The following is a 17,558-nucleotide window of genomic DNA, read 5'->3' as shown; positions in this document are numbered from 1 at the left end:
TTTTATGCAATTTATCTCGTAAAAAAGCGATAATATTCCGACCGGGAATCTCCTTTTCGGCAAACAGAGGAAAAATCACAAAGACGGGGGCGGCCAGGGCACGCGCCTAAGCCCACAGTCCCTTGATCGGCCACTTGAGAAAGGCGATAATGTGTTTCAGCCTGGGGCTGGGATGACGACATTCAGGTTTTTCCCGGGCTCTGAGCGCCCATGGACGACGTAGGAAGTGTCACGTTAGAGCAGAGATCCTTTGTAAAAGATAGAGATGGCAAAGAAGTTCCAGAAATGGTCAGACAGGGTACTTCCTGTACAGAATCTTCTCAGGTTTTGACCTGCCATTTGAGTTCTGTTATACTCACAGACACCATTCAAACAGTTTTAAAAACTTTGGAGTGTTTTCTATCCAAAGCCAATAATTATATGCATATTCTAGTTACTGGGCAGGAGTAGTAACCAGATTAAATCAGGTACGTTTTTTATCCAGCCGTGAAAATACTGCCCCCTAGCCATAACAGGTTAAGTGTTCCCTTTATTTTTTTGAGCAGTGTATATAGATAGTAGCCAAAAGTGTTAAACAAATCAAAATATATTCGAGATTCTTCAAAATAGCCACCCTTTGCCTTGATAACAGCTTTGTACACTCTTGGCATTCTCTCAACCAGCTTCATGAGGTAGTCACCTGGAATGCATTTCAATTAACAGGTGTGCCTTGCTAAAAGTTAATTTGTGGAATTTCCTTCCTTAATGCGTTTGAGCCAATCAGTTTTTTTGTGACAAGGTAGGGGGGTATACAGAATATACATTTTACCAAATAGGGCTCAAGTCCATAATATGGCAAGAACAGCTCAAATAAGCAAAGAGAAATGACAGTCCATCATTACTTTAAGACATGAAGGTCAGTCAATACGGAAAATTTCAAGAACTTTGAAAGTTTATTCAAGTGCAGTCGCAAAAACCATCAAGCGCTATGATGAAACTGGCTCTCATGAGGACCGCCAAAGGAAAGGAAGACCCAGAGTTACATCTGCTGCAGAGAATAAGTTCATTAGAGTTACCAGCCTCAGAAATTGCAGCCCAAATAAATGCTTCAGAGTTCAAGTAACAGACACATCAACATCAACTGTTCAGAAGAGACGGTGTGAATTAGGCCTTCGTGGTCGAATTGCTGCAAAGAAACCACTACTAAAGGACACAAATAAGAAGAGGAGACATGCTTGGACCAAGAAACATAAGCAATGGACATTAGACCAGTGGAAATCTGTCCTTTGGTCTGATGAGTCCACATTTGAGATTTTTGGTTCCAACTAGAGGTCGACCGATTATGATTTTTCAACGCCGATACCGATTATTGGAGGGCTGGGAGGGAAAACCGCTGCCGATCAATCGGCCGATTTTTTTCCCTTTATTGATTTGTAATAATGACAATTACAACAATACTGAATGAACACTTATTTTAACTTAATATAATACATCAATAAAATCAATTTAGCCTCAAATAAATAATGAAACATGTTCAATTTGGTTTAAATAATGCAAAAACAAAGTGTTGGAGAAGAAAGTAAAAGTGCAATATGTGCCATGTAAAAAAGCTAACATTTAAGTTCCTTGCTCAGAACATGAGAACATATGAAAGCTGGTGGTTCCTTTTAACATGAGTCTTCAATATTCCCAGGTAAGATGATGTTTTAGGTTGTAGTTATTATAGGACTATTTCTCTCTATACGATTTGTATTTCATATACCTTTGACTATTGGATGTTCTTATAGGCACTTTAGTATTGCCAGTGTAGCAATATAGCTTCCGTCCCTCTCCTCGCTTCTACCTGGGCTCGAACTAGGAACACATCGACAACAGCCACCCTCAAAGCAGCGTTACCCATGTAGAGGAATGGAAAAAACTACTCCAAGTCTCAGAGCGAGTGACGTTTGAAACGCTATTAGCGCGCACCCGGCCAACTAGCTAGCCATTTCATATCGGTTACACCAGCCTAATCTTGGGAGTTGACAGGCTTGAAGTCATAAACAGCGCAATGCATTGCGAAGGGCTGCTGGCAAAACGCACGAAAGTGCTATTTTGAATGAATGCTTACAAGCCTGCTGCTGCCTACCATCGCTCAGTCAGACTGCTCTATCAAATCATAGACTTAATTATAACATAATAACACACAAACACGAGCCTTAGGTCATTAATGTGGTCGAATCCGGAAACTATCATCTCGAAAACCAAACGTTATTCCTGTTACATTGCACAACCTTCAGTGTTGTCATAATTACATAAAATTCTGGCAAATTAGTTTGCAACGAGCCAGGCGGCCCAAATTGTTGCATATACCCTGACTGCGTGCAATGAACGCAAAATGACACAATTTCACCTGGTTAATATTGCCTGCTAACCTGGATTTCTTTTAGCTAAATATGCAGGTTTAAAAATATATACTTCTGTGTATTGACTTTAAGAAAGGCATTGATGTTTATGGTTAGGTACAGTCGTGCAACGATTGTGCTTTTTTCGCAAATGCGCTTTTGTTAAATCATCCCCGTTTGGCGAAGTTGGCTGTCTTTGTTAGGAAGAAATAGTCTTCACAGTTTGCAACGAGCCAGGCGGCCCAAAATGCTGCATATACCCTGACTCTGTTTGCAAGAGAAGTGACACATTTTCCCTAGTTAAAAGAAATTCATGTTAGCAGGCAATATTAACTAAATATTAACTAAATATGCAGGTTTAAAAATATATACTGGTGTATTGATTTTAAGAAAGGCATTGATGTTTATGGTTGGAGCAACGTGTACCTAAGCGATTATATGCAATGCAGGACAGGCTAGATAAACTAGTAATATCATGAACCATGTGTAGTTAACTAGTGATTATGATTGATTGATTTGTTTTTTTATAAGGTAAGTTTAATGCTAGCTAGCAACTTACCTTGGCTTCTTACTGCATTCGCATAACCTCGTGGAGTGCAATGTAAAGCAGGTGGTTAGAGCGTTGGACTAGTTAACCCTAAGGTTGCAAGATTGAATCCCTGAGCTGACAAGGTAAGTCTGTCTTTCTGCCCCTGAACAAGGCAGTTAACCCACCGTTCCTAGGCCGTTATTGAAAATAAGAATGGGTCCTTAACTGACTTGCCTAGTTAAATAAAGGTCAAAAAAATAAAAATAATATTTAAAAAATAATCGGCGTCCAAAAATACCGATTTACGATTGTTATGAAAACTTGAAATCGGCCCTAATTAAAGCGGCCATTCCGATTAATCGGTCGACCTCTAGTTCCAACCGCCATGTCTTTGTGAGATGCAGAGTTCGTGAACGGATGATCTCTGCATGTGTGGTTCCCACCATGAAGCATGGAGGTGGTGGTGATATGGTGCTTTGCTGGTGACACTGTCAGTGATGTATTTATTTAAACTGTTCTGCCTGCGGCTATGGAACCCTGACCTGTTCACCGGACGTGCTACCTGTCGCAGACCTGCTATTTTCAACTCTCTAGAGACAGCAGGAACGGTAGACATACTCTCAATGATCGGCTATGAAAAGCCAACTGACATTTACTCTTGAGGTGCTGACTTGTTGCACCCTCGATAACTACTGTGATTATTATTTGACCATGCTGGTCATTTATGAACATTTGAACATCTTGGCCATGTTCTGTTATAATCTCCACCCAGCACAGCCAGAAGATGACTGGCCACCCCTCATAGCCTGGTTCCTCTCTAGGTTTTGGCCTTTCTAGGGAGTTTTTCCTAGCCACCGTGCTTCTACACCTGCATTGCTTGCTGTTTGGGGTTTTAGGCTGGGTTTCTGTACAGCACTTTGTGATATCAGCTGATGTAAGAAGGGCTATATAAATACATTTGATTTAGAATGCAAGGCACACTTAACCAGCATGGCTACCACAGCATTCGACAGCAATACGCTATCCCATCTGGTTTGCGTTTAGTGGGACTATCATTTGTTTTTCAACAGGACAATGACCCAAAATACACCTCCAGGCTGTGTAAGGGCTATTTGACCAAGAAGGACAGTGATGAAGTGCTGCATCAGATGACCTGGCATCCACAATCACCCGACCTCAACCCAATTGACATGGTTTGGTATAAGTTGGACGGCAGAGTGAAGGAAAAGCAGCCAACATGTGCTCAGCATATGTGGGAACTTCTTCAAGACTGTTGGAAAAGCATTCCAGGTGAAGCTGGTTGAGAGAATGCCAAGTGTGCAAAGCTGTCATCAAGGCAAAGGGTGGCTACTTTGCAGAATCTCAAATATAAAATACATTTAGATTTGTTCAACACTTTTTTGGTTACTACATGATTCCATGTGTTATTTCATAATTGATTTCTTCACTATTATTCTACAATGTAGAAAATAGTAAAAATAAAGAAAAAACCTTGAATGAGTAGGCGTGTCAACTTTTGACTGGTACTGTGTATGTAAAAAAAAAAAAAAAATCATACATTTTCCTTTAATTCTACCACCCCTCCTGTAATTGGATTAAACTAATGAACACCACCACTTAGGCTTCTACTTCCAGTTTATACGTACTATATACATTTTACAGACACAGTATATTTTACATTAGTTGTATTTTGTTTGTCTTTAGTCCTTTAATCCTACCACCCCTCCTGTATTTGGATTAAACTAATGAACACCACCACTTAGGCTTCTACTTCCAGTTTATACGTACTATATACATTTTACAGACACAGTATATTTTACATTAGTTAGATTTTGTTTGTCTTTAGTCCTTTAATCCTACCACCCCTCCTGTAATTGGATTAAACTAATGAACACCACCACTTAGGCTTCTACTTCCAGTTTATACGTACTATATACATTTTACAGACACAGTATATTTTACATTAGTTGTATTTTGTTTGTCTTTAGTCCTACCACCCCTCCTGTAATTGGATTAAACTAATGAACACCACCACTTAGGCTTCTACTTCCAGTTTATACGTACTATATACATTTTACAGACACAGTATATTTGACATTAGTTAGATTTTGTTTGTCTTTAGTCCTTTAATCCTACCACCCCTCCTGTAATTGGATTAAACTAATGAACACCACCACTTAGGCTTCTACTTCCAGTTTATACATACTATATACATTTTACAGACACAGTATATTTTACATTAGTTAGATTTTGTTTGTCTTTAGTCCCATCCTTCAGCTCCACTCAACCCCTCCCATCCATCTCTGAACACCATCCAGTTGATTTCTATTTGCCATATGTTGTTTTTTTGTAACCTTTATTTAACTAGACAAGTCAGTTAAGAACAAATTCTTATTTACAAGGACGGCCTAGGAACAGTGGGTTACCTGCCTTGTTCAGGGGCAGAATGACAGATTTTTAGCTTGTCAGCTCAGGGATTCGAACTTGCAACCTTTCGGTTAATGGCCTAACGCTCTAACCACTAGGCTACCTGCTGCCCCAGGCTGTAAGCCTAAGAGCTGTAGGGCTAAAAGCACTTCCTGTTTACTCATAATACCGTAACTTAGGCCTGTATTTCAATAGGCTACAGTACTGCATCAATAAATCATTCATTCCTTCTTATCACAGAATACAAGTCATTCATGAGTTGAAATGCAATCAAGCATTTTAGTTTTAAAATAAAATATAGCGAGCCTTGAATAATTAGCGTAAACAACAAATAAACCGTTCCATTTCGGTAGTTCCATTTCAGTTTGCTTAAAGCATCAGACAAGCTCAGTGCATATCTGATTTGATTAAAGCACATAGGATGTGTCTATATGATGGAAAAATACACGTTATAAAATGTCAACCAAATAATTGGTCAAAAGAACAGACATCTATATTGGTCAATTGAGACTTTTTCTTCTTCTCGGGGACAGCCCTAATCAAACTACATAGAATCACAATACATATCGTATCGGCACTTAAGTATCGTGATAATATTGTACTGTGAGGTCCCTGGCAATTCCCAGCTCTATTAGTGAATAAGCTAGGCCATAGGCAACTTCAACATGTTAAGTGAGATGACATTGTAAGCCAATGAATGTACTACAATAGCTACAAGTGATGCTGAGAAAACCTGGTAAGTAGGTTGGCCTGACTTATCCTAAAGGTCATAAAAGACAAATTGACAAGTGTCAAGAGCTTCAACATCAAAATGATTGATATAAAACCAAAGTCTCTTGGTTCGTGTCTTTGTTCTGTCCATAGAAATAGATTATCTAGGAAGGGTTTGGAACCTCTAACCCTCATTCTAGTTCTGTGGTTCCATCTCACAGCCTGTAGTAGAGTTGTAGCATAATTTGTATGTAGTAATAGGCTACAGTATGAAGCCTAATAAAGTCATTGTCTGTTATGCTCTAGGTGTGTGTGTAGTGTAGAAAAAGAGCAGGCTTGGCTACAGATCAGAGCTAAGGGAAAGGTTAGCACTGCTGCTGAGAGTAGGGGTTTGTGTGTGTCTAATCTTTGGGAGGGAGCGGTCTTCAAAGCATAAGACTCATAAAACCTATAGGGGTAAAAAGGGGTCCTGTTGATCCTCTTAATGACAAAGAGATAAGCTTAAAGGCCCAATTTCTGCTTTTTTTTTATATGAAATCAATTCTGTAATAGCTCACCATTAAAAATGGTAAAAAAATAACAAATATTGCTTTATTTGCAACAACAAAGAAAACTCGAAAAATAATTTGCTAGGACTGTCGGAGTGGTCTGAGTGGGTAAACTGGAAACTTGCTGTTATTGGTTAGAGGTTTGTAACTCTTTGTTATTTATGTATTAATTCATTTTCCCCTGGTGATGTCATCAGGCAAGCTGAAACTCCACCCATGCAAAACCAAGTGATTAGAAGGTCCTGTGTAGATTGTATTTTCAACCAGCAACTATCAGGAAATAACAATGATCAAAGGTGTTCACACTTTTACAGTGTTAGTTTCATCAGCTGTTGTACAATATTATACAAAAACACAGGAAAAACTGAATGTTGACTACACAGGGTCTTTAATATTGCTGTGTAGGTATATTTTGTGCTGCTCTTCTCAGTAACAGTTATGTTCACTCAACAGAGAAGTATCTAGCAGCACTGACTTAGGATGACTGTGAACTCTATATTAGGCTACTAATAAAATAAGAAAATAGATGGTGAATATTAAAAATACATAAATAACAATGTGACAGACTGTATACTGTGAACTAGGCCGACAGCAAAGCATCAATCACTGAATGACCTCTGACTCAACCCAGATTATAATGAACTAAGAGAAAGGTGATGGATGTTGAATATCAAAATACATTACAGTATAAAATAATAGTTGATTGTATCAATGCAGGCAGCTTCTTTGCGTTTTCTTTTGGGAATAGTCCCTCAAATAGGGTCGTCACTAGTTGCCAAAAAGTCATAAACCCCGTGCCACAAAGTCACTGCTAAACTTAAGACAAAAAAGCACATTTTTGTTTTCATGTAGAGTATTTTTACGATACAGCCAATTTTGACTTTGTGGCATTGGTAAGTAGGCTATCACATCAATCATGTCTTGGATAAAGGCAACACAGCAGTGGGGTCTGGAGTTGCCTGGCGACTCATTCTGAATTTAATTTTGCTGCTCTAACTATCATTCAGTCAGACTGCCATCGTAGAAGTCCTTTCTGCTGACGTCAAAGTGAGGGGCGTTATACAAAACAAGTCATCTGCGATTGGATTGTCTCTAACCAATCAGAGTATCAAAAGCAATGACCATTTCTGAAACGCCGCTTTACCCACGTCTTCAGGCTCTGGCCACACCCATGGGTTACTGGGACCAACCAGAACGGTTTGAACGTGTTCGCATTCGAGAAGTCCTCTGGGAGGAGATCAAATGCAGACTCATTGTGGAGAATACATTTTAATGAGCGTGGCGTTTGGCCAGAGAGATGTGGACTGGTCACCAGGCATAGTCTGGGGTGCATCAAGTGTCAAAATCCCAACAATAAACATGGCAAAGGCAAGCAGAGAACTAACCTACTGGCTCTCACCTAAACAAGCAGTGGGTGTGATGTCATTGTTTGTTTATTCTTTAAATTCCTCTTCAAAATCATAAAATGTACCCAAAGGTTTGAAACAAACATGAGAGCTAGTTTAATAATATGCAGGTGACCGAACCGAAGGAGCACTCTCCTCCCCCCCCTCCTAACTCCAGAAAAATTACTTGTGGGTGAAGTCATGCTGTAGAAAAAGCACATAAGGTCAAGGGTCACGGAGCGCAGCAACTTTCCAGTTATTTTTCATCACTGACTGACTAAATGTATCATTCCAGATTCCACTCCATATTTTGGAAATAAATATTTTGCCATGAGCATGGATGAGTGAGCCCATCATCATACCTGGTTTTTCAGTGTACCAGACAAGACAGGCTAATGAAACATATTTCTGGAACAAAACCTAAACCCAACTGTCAATATTTAAATCCCTACAGTTTTCATGCCAAATCATAAACAAATCCTTCATTTCCTCCACCAGCATCATCATCATAATCATCACTGTAGCTTTAATCAATTCACGTGCCAATTGTTAAGCCTCTACTTGTATAATGTAGCCTATAGCCAGTTGGTGGACATCTTGGGCAAAGCAAGCAGTCACTACTACCAATCCTGCCAAGTCTTCCCATGTTGTTGCGTCATGTTTGCTCAAGACTGGCCAATTTTCTTCATCTCTCATCTCTGTCCTCTCCCTTTGAGGATTGCATAAGTCTACGCATATATCATCATCATAGGAATAATATTGGAATAACACATAGGTTTAGGCTTTGATATGATACAATCACTACAACTGTGCAAATACATTTAGCTGCCATATTTGTCATTGATTATTCCAAAGTCCTTAACCCCCAATCTCCCCATGTCCACTCCTGAATGAATGACAGTCAGAGTTTATTTCTGCTCTTTTTCCCTTGCATATCTTTTCTCATTTTACAAAGCATTTAGCTAACTAGGTAGGCTTAACAACTGTCTCACTGACTGACTGACTATCAAAAATGATTACAACCAATAGGCCTAATACTACGCAGCTCCTGTAATGTGTCTACATTTGACAGTGATGGCAAGAGATGCACTGGTGAGGTGGCAGGCCGCTACTAGCTACATAACCAGCCCACAGCACAAGCAGGATGTAACCGTGCCAATGACAAATCCGTGGAAAGAGATTATCGATTAAACCGGTGCCACAGATCGTGGAAGTCAAGTTACTTCAAGATCACGATTGATATGCGTAAAAACGAGACGCAGGCCAACCTGTGTGTGTATGATACAGCAGCAAACGATGGGGTGGTCCTGCTGTTCTAGTCAAAGCCACATACTAACGTTAAGTTGGTTAGTTAGCCAGCCTACGAACTGGCTAACAAACTAGCTAGTTAGCTATTGATTGTTTGGGAAAAGTAGCCGCAAACAGCTAGCTATTCTTAATTTAGTGTCACTCTTGTCGTGCTAACAAAATCTGTAAGCAAGCTAGCTAAATCATTTCAACTGGTCATGAAATCAAAAAACGAAACGTCAACACATCAAGCTAACTTCAGAAGCTAAGTGAGGCTGGCAAACATTTTTTTGAAACCATTCAGTCAAATCGAGGAGGAAACAACTATGACAACGTCATATCTAGGTACAATTCTGGTAGAGGAAACAAATATCAGTCTCAGTAGCTAGATAGCAATTTCTTTTTATAAATAAGAAGGCCAACGTTAACCTCCAAGCTCACATACCCGAGCGTTCTGACTGTGCGGTTCCCGTAGGCCCCACCAAAGCAGCTGTCAGACTTGGAAAACCATCCCGACAATCGCGAGCCTATCACGGGGAAATAAGCAAGCACGCAACCCCACTATCGAGCTACCTTCCTCAACTGTACTGACACCCAAATAATAACAACTATTATGTTAAAATCGTTAGTTTACAGATTGACACTTGGTCATTCAAGGCCGTTTTCTCGTCAAGCATTTTCGCAGCGCCCTTTTCTCGCTCTCGTAGTGAAATGAGGAAAAAACAAAACATTCTCCAAACAGCGGCCATTCCGAACAAAGCTGGAACAAAAGAGTGCGTTCTCAGCCTACGGAAAGGCGTCATCAACCAAGCTATGCGGATGACAAAAGGGACATTTAAGAAGCCTACTATAAAAACATCAGGTATATTGAAACGTATGAAGTAATATAACTGTTTTACCTTCAGAGGTGTGACTCTGCCATCCCTGCTTCCTCCTCTTTCCTACCACTGCTGTTGCTTGGGTCCCCTCCCTACCACCAAATTGCGTCACACGCACGTATTACCAATGTATCACGAGACTTACTTGAACAGAAAAAGGTGTTTGGGTAAGTGAAAATGTGTAATTTAGCTACCTGACATATTTATTGTCATCATAAAAGTGTAAAAGTCAGAAAACCCCGGAATATAACTCAAAGCTTTTTTCCTGGGAGTGAAAATGAATGTTTGAAGCAAGCATATATTGCTAGTAGGTTTAGTATAAAATCGTTTATAATCGTATTCAAACAGTCAGTTAGAATAACAATGCACACCCGAAGAGGTTGGATTAGGTCTGCTCCATGAGCATCTATTTTAGCCACTACCAGAGCTGCCAACTCTCACGCATTGGCGGTGAGACACGCATTTGACCCTCTTCTCATGCTCTCACCGCACAGCTTTCATATCACACGCATTGAAAAGTACTGATTTTATTTGTCTAATTATTGAATATTATAGACAGCGCGTTCACTTTTCAACTGTGCTCCAAATCGTTTTGAAATCAGAGCATCTGCGCCTGCAATTTAACATCACGAGCAGAACCTCGTCTTGCCACAGCACTGTGAACAGCGGCACATTGAAGCATATGATTGGCCTAATTATGTAAGAGATCAATGGGATTGGAGGCATGTTTTAAAGAAACGCCCCTCAAGATTTGACTGGCGCTAAATAGAGAGAGAGAGAGAGAGAGAGAGAGAGAGAGACACACACACACACAGACACACACACACAGACACACACACACACACACACACTACGTTCTGTGCTGAGGTGTGTGCACCACGGTAGCGCACTGTTTTATGTACCACGTCGTCAACAAAATTAGGTTGCTGTTACTCCCGTCCCTATTGCAGAATGCAGCCTTTAGACAGCATGTACTAATGTCGATTTAATCCACGTTTGCATTAGTCCCCTCGTTTGGTGGTTGGCATTTAGGCTGTGACAAAGAACAGGCAGCAGACAGACCCACACCGTATTAGTAGGGAAGTTTGGTATTGTGACCTAATTTGTAACTATAACAAATTATATGGTCAAACAGATTGTGAACCCATAACTGTAACGTTTGATTCAAGAAGGGGGACAATAAATAGAACAATTATTTGGTTTTGGTGAAGGGGTAGATTTATGTGGTTTTCAGGAGATTGTATTGTCTATTTACTTTATTTAGTCTGATCAGTGGAACAATTCTCATTCTTAACACTGGGCTAAATTGTCAGCAAGAACACTACTGTTATTCCCCACACTTATTTTATTATTCTGCTTCTTCCCAATTTTGCCAGTGCATTTAAATATTTGAAATCTGATATGCTGACCTGTGTCTTTGAAAATGAATTATATGAGGCTATGTAGTTTTTCCGCCATTCATGAACAGTTTTGAATAAGTCATACAAATACGCTAAATGCTCCAGGAATCAAATATCATTTTTGACATTTTAGAATTGTGTGCATCAGTGGTGGTTCTAGCTTGTATGGCTCCCTGGGCAAACCCCCTCTTCAGCCTCAACAAACAAACAAAAAATCACCATTCTGCACTAACTGTAATTTAATCAAAACAAATAATCATAACATTTAAACTATATAAATATATATGCAAAAATAAGACTCATAAATATAAAAAAGAAGTAACAAAGACAAATAGAAACAAATTGTAGTTTATAAATAAAAATAAAAAAGAGAATTGAATTATTAAACTATTACCCTATTGCTAACAAAATACACACAAATAAAACTAAATTGCACAAATCCTATATCACACAAATACACAAATAGAATAGCAACCTGATTATTGCACTATTGAACTTCAAACAAGAAACACACACAACTAAATTGCACAACTAATTGCATTACTAATTACATTAGTACTGTACAAAGTTAGAGGTGCTCTATTTGATAGATACCCCGCTCCCCCTACCTCTGTCTTCTAGTGGGGAGACCTGAGGTCAACATACCCCCGCTCCCCCTACCTCTGTCTTCTAGTGGGGAGACCTGAGGTCAACATACCCCCGCTCCCCCTACCTCTGTCTTCCAGTGGGGAGACCTGAGGTCAACATACCCCCGCTCCCCCTACCTCTGTCTTCCAGTGGGGAGACCTGAGGTCAACCTACCCCCGCTCCCCCTACCTCTGTCTTCCAGTGGGGAGACCTGAGGTCAACATACCCCTGCTCCCCCTACCTCTGGCTTCCAGTGGGGAGACCTGAGGTCAACCTACCCCGCTCCCCCTACCTCTGGCTTCTAGTGGGGAGACCTGAGGTCAACATACCCCCGCTCCCCCTACCTCTGGCTTCTAGTGGGGAGACCTGAGGTCAACATACCCCCGCTCCCCCTACCTCTGGCTTCCATTGGGGAGACCTGAGGTCAACCTACCCCCGCTCCCCCTACCTCTGGCTTCCAGTGGGGAGACCTGAGGTCAACATACACCCGCTCCCCCTACCTCTGGCTTCTAGTGGGGAGACCTGAGGTCAACATACCCCCGCTTCCCCTACCTCTGGCTTCCAGTGGGGAGACCTGAGGTCAACATACCCCCGCTCCCCCTACCTCTGTCTTCCAGTGGGGAGACCTGAGGTCAACATACCCCCGCTCCCCCTACCTCTGGCTTCCAGTGGGGAGACCTGAGGTCAACCTACCCCCGCTCCCCCTACCTCTGGCTTCCAGTGGGGAGACCTGAGGTCAACCTACCCCCGCTCCCCCTACCTCTGGCTTCCAGTGGGGAGACCTGAGGTCAACCTACCCCCGCTCCCCCTACCTCTGTCTTCTAGTGGGGAGACCTGAGGTCAACATATCCCCCTACCTCTGGCTTCTAGTGGGGAGACCTGAGGTCAACATACCCCCATCCCCCTACCTCTGGCTTCTAGTGGGGAGACCTGAGGTCAACCTACCCCCGCTCCCCCTACCTCTGGCTTCCAGTGGGGAGACTTGAGGTCAACCTACCCCCGCTCCCCCTACCTCTGGCTTCCAGTGGGGAGACCTGAGGTCAACCTACCCCCGCTCCCCCTACCTCTGGCTTCCAGTGGGGAGACCTGAGGTCAACCTACCACCGCTCCCCCTACCTCTGTCTTCTAGTGGGGAGACCTGAGGTCAACATATCCCCCTACCTCTGGCTTCTAGTGGGGAGACCTGAGGTCAACATACCCCCATCCCCCTACCTCTGGCTTCTAGTGGGGAGACCTGAGGTCAACATACCCCCGCTCCCCCTACCTCTGGCTTCCAGTGGGGAGACCTGAGGTCAACATACCCCGCTCCCCCTACCTCTGGCTTCTAGTGGGGAGACCTGAGGTCAACATACCCCCGCTCCCCCTACCTCTGGCTTCTAGTGGGGAGACCTGAGGTCAACATACCCCCGCTCCCCCTACCTCTGGCTTCCATTGGGGAGACCTGAGGTCAACCTACCCCCGCTCCCCCTACCTCTGGCTTCCAGTGGGGAGACCTGAGGTCAACATACACCCGCTCCCCCTACCTCTGGCTTCTAGTGGGGAGACCTGAGGTCAACATACCCCCGCTTCCCCTACCTCTGGCTTCCAGTGGGGAGACCTGAGGTCAACATACACCCGCTCCCCCTACCTCTGTCTTCCAGTGGGGAGACCTGAGGTCAACATACCCCCGCTCCCCCTACCTCTGGCTTCCAGTGGGGAGACCTGAGGTCAACCTACCCCCGCTCCCCCTACCTCTGGCTTCCAGTGGGGAGACCTGAGGTCAACCTACCCCCGCTCCCCCTACCTCTGGCTTCCAGTGGGGAGACCTGAGGTCAACCTACCCCCGCTCCCCCTACCTCTGTCTTCTAGTGGGGAGACCTGAGGTCAACATATCCCCCTACCTCTGGCTTCTAGTGGGGAGACCTGAGGTCAACATACCCCCATCCCCCTACCTCTGGCTTCTAGTGGGGAGACCTGAGGTCAACCTACCCCCGCTCCCCCTACCTCTGGCTTCCAGTGGGGAGACTTGAGGTCAACCTACCCCCGCTCCCCCTACCTCTGGCTTCCAGTGGGGAGACCTGAGGTCAACCTACCCCCGCTCCCCCTACCTCTGGCTTCCAGTGGGGAGACCTGAGGTCAACCTACCACCGCTCCCCCTACCTCTGTCTTCTAGTGGGGAGACCTGAGGTCAACATATCCCCCTACCTCTGGCTTCTAGTGGGGAGACCTGAGGTCAACATACCCCCATCCCCCTACCTCTGGCTTCTAGTGGGGAGACCTGAGGTCAACCTACCCCCGCTCCCCCTACCTCTGGCTTCCAGTGGGGAGACCTGAGGTCAACCTACCCCCGCTCCCCCTACCTCTGGCTTCCAGTGGGGAGACCTGAGGTCAACCTACCCCCGCTCCCCCTACCTCTGGCTTCCAGTGGGGAGACCTGAGGTCAACCTACCACCGCTCCCCCTACCTCTGTCTTCTAGTGGGGAGACCTGAGGTCAACATACCCCCGCTCCCCCTACCTCTGGCTTCCAGTGGGGAGACCTGAGGTCAACATACCCCCGCTCCCCCTACCTCTGGCTTCCAGTGGGGAGACCTGAGGTCAACCTACCCCCGCTCCCCCTACCTCTGGCTTCCAGTGGGGAGACCTGAGGTCAACCTACCCCCGCTCCCCCTACCTCTGGCTTCCAGTGGGGAGACCTGAGGTCAACCTACCACCGCTCCCCCTACCTCTGTCTTCTAGTGGGGAGACCTGAGGTCAACCTACCCCCACCCCCTTCCATCTCGTACTTCTGAGTGGGAGAACTTCCCAGGCAGTAGCCTGCCTAGCTCACAAACTAGCATCAGGGCCCCCACTCCGACAAGGTTAATTGACCCACAGTCCCACACGGTGACATGATATCATTGACATGACGTGCAAATGAGTGATAGAAAACCGATCGCACAAATGTCACCATTCGGAATATTTGTTGTTTCTTTGTGTTTTTTTGTGTGTGTGGGCGCCCCATGCCGCCCCCGGCAAGATGCCACCCTGGGTGGCTGCCCATGTCGCCTATGCCTAAATCCGCCACTGGTGTGCATGCTAGGCTGAGATGGTAGGGGGTCTCACAACTCATAAACTCATCATATCACATTTATTTATGCCTACTAGTTGAAGATCCTTGGCATCATCTTACTGTACATAGACAATATTTTTGTCTATGTAGAGTAAGATGATGCCACTGATATTTAACTAGTAGGCATAAACCACCTGAATATTGATATTCATTCGATTTTTCTTCAAGAACATGTTCAAACACCTAGCACTTGGAGAATATACAAGGTCAGGGGTGGCCAACCCTCTTGGAGAGCAAATTCAATTTTCTTCCAGCCTGATTTTAAAGAGAGTTCATCCAAATTACAAAATACAAATGTTTGTGTCCTTACCTTGAAAGCAGTCTATGGACAAGGACACTGGAATCTATAATGTGGTTACCCACTGCCATCAACCTTTAATATTAACATTTCCTGTGGAGAGCCTTGGTGTAGTGGTACGTGTCCTTGGCACATGTCACATACAACCTTCCACCCGAGAACAGGGATCAATCCCTACTTCCAACCTTCCCACTGTTTCTAGCGTTTGCCTGTCTCCCTATCTCATTTCATTATTGTCTGAACAAGTGTCAAATTACTTAAAAAACGTGTTTACAAAAAAATTAGCATACTTTAAATGTCAAAGTAACAAAGTCGTTGAATTCTGAGAGCTCGTTTAATGTTCAAAGCCTCCCCCCAGCTTTAAAACTGTAACATTTTACTGGTGGAGGACCCCCAGCTCCCATCTAGTGGTTGTGCCAGGAGGCAATGCAATTCACATAGCAAATCTCACTCCAAGCTTTCTTCAAAAGCTGGCAGCCCTGCACTGCCTACCTCTACATATTACATATCTTCTCACTCCTTATTTTCTCTCTGGGCTAGATAAGATATGTTTAAATTAAATTATGTAAAGAAAACACGTGATTTATCTCTTTATCACATTTATATGATGTGTAGTGTTTTGAGATTTTATGAACTCAATATAAACTTCCAACTCTGCCCACCAGATGACTGCAATGCGATGCACTGTTTCTAAACCGGGTCGTAAAACCGTAGAAGAAAACGCCAGCTGACAATCCCGGAAGGGGACATACATTGGTTTGTTTGGCTTGGCAACCTGAATCTGTCAATTGAGGTAATGTTATGGTTATACATCAATTTCGTGTGGATAACATCACGTACCTATATGATTGAAGATTGATGGATAAATATGTTTTTAATCATCAGTGACTAAATAAATCGTGTGTGTGCAGGAACGGCTGTTCGTGTGATGCAAAGTTAGCTAGTAGTAGCTAACTAAGTTAAGCTCATTAACTACAGTAGCTAGCCATCTTATCGTGCCTTAATCTTTTGCCAGATGCCAACTATAAATATTCATGCTTTTATTTCAGCTGGACCTAACAATACATAATGCCTGAAGTCAAATCGATGTTTAGAGAAGTGTTGCCCAAACAAGGTGAGTAATGACCATTATCAATAAAGACTGTGTGGTATAAATTAGCAATTTCGTCTATCATGCAACTCAACACAGCCACCCCTTAACTTCTGCAGTAACGTTAGATGCTCTAAAATACTGTAAACACATTCCTTTCAGTAGAAGGAACAGTTTGAAACACTGCCAACTGATGTTACGTTCCTTCAGGTTTTTACTCCTACTGAAAATACCTCTCTGCCATCTACTGTTGAAACCGGTCACTGACCCCAAAAGATACACCTACACATAGCCCACCAGATTCTCTCTTTACCTGAAAACTTAACTACAGTATGTTCAGTGGAAAACTGCACAGTACTACAAGAGTATACCATGTTGATAGTGTGATGAATTATGCAGATTTTATTGGTCATAGTAATGAGTCTCTTTTAAAGACAGTCTTGTAAAGTGTATGAGCTGGTTAATTCCTAGGCTTGTGGCATGCAGCAAACCTGGGTTTGTGTCTTATTTTCTGTTTGCATTCTGATAACTAGAAGACAAGCCTGTAACTTCTCACTCTTGGTTATGCTACCATCCAAAGGGCAGTTGTCCATGGAGGACGTCCCCACCATGGTGCTGTGTAAGCCCAAGCTGATGCCTCTGAAATCAGTCACCCTGGAGAAACTGGAGAAGATGCAACTGGAGGCCCAGGAGGCCATCAAGCAACAGGATCTGGCACTGAAAGAGCCACAGTAGACACGCAATGGCAGCCCAAGGAGTAGTAGGGTCAGTAGACACAAAATGGATGATAGCCGGAGTAGTTTTATTATCAAGCAACAGGAACCACAATGGAGGACAGTAGCAACACCAGTAGACACAAAATGGACTACAGCCAGAAGTTAAGATGGATACAATGGAGTGCAGAGGTTCACACTAGTCACAACCTA

At 43.3% G+C, this 17,558-nt stretch overlaps 1 protein-coding gene and 1 non-coding gene across 2 annotated transcripts in view; one reads left to right on the top strand and one right to left on the bottom strand.

Annotated features, from left to right (window-relative positions):
* The window catches only part of LOC106564476 (leucine-rich repeat protein SHOC-2), a 42,293-nt gene extending 32,020 nt beyond the window's left edge, over positions 1–10,273 (bottom strand). Inside the window, exon 1 of the mRNA XM_014130589.3 lies at positions 10,150–10,273. The gene's annotated coding sequence lies outside the window, so the exon portion shown is untranslated. The remainder of the gene's footprint in view (positions 1–10,149) is intronic.
* Positions 10,274–16,265: 5,992 nt separating this feature from the next.
* LOC106564478 (uncharacterized) lies at positions 16,266–17,503 on the top strand. Its single transcript, XR_014379663.1, has 3 exons — positions 16,266–16,335; positions 16,592–16,656; positions 17,218–17,503. It is a non-coding gene; the product is annotated as an uncharacterized LOC106564478 (transcript).
* The last annotated feature ends 55 nt before the right edge of the window (positions 17,504–17,558 follow it).

Source organism: Salmo salar, chromosome 12 (genome assembly GCF_965601325.2).
Source record: "Salmo salar chromosome 12, fSalSal1, whole genome shotgun sequence".
Taxonomy (NCBI): domain Eukaryota; kingdom Metazoa; phylum Chordata; class Actinopteri; order Salmoniformes; family Salmonidae; genus Salmo; species Salmo salar.
Note: the sequence above shows the minus strand (reverse complement) of the source record. Positions and strands in the feature narration are given on the sequence as shown.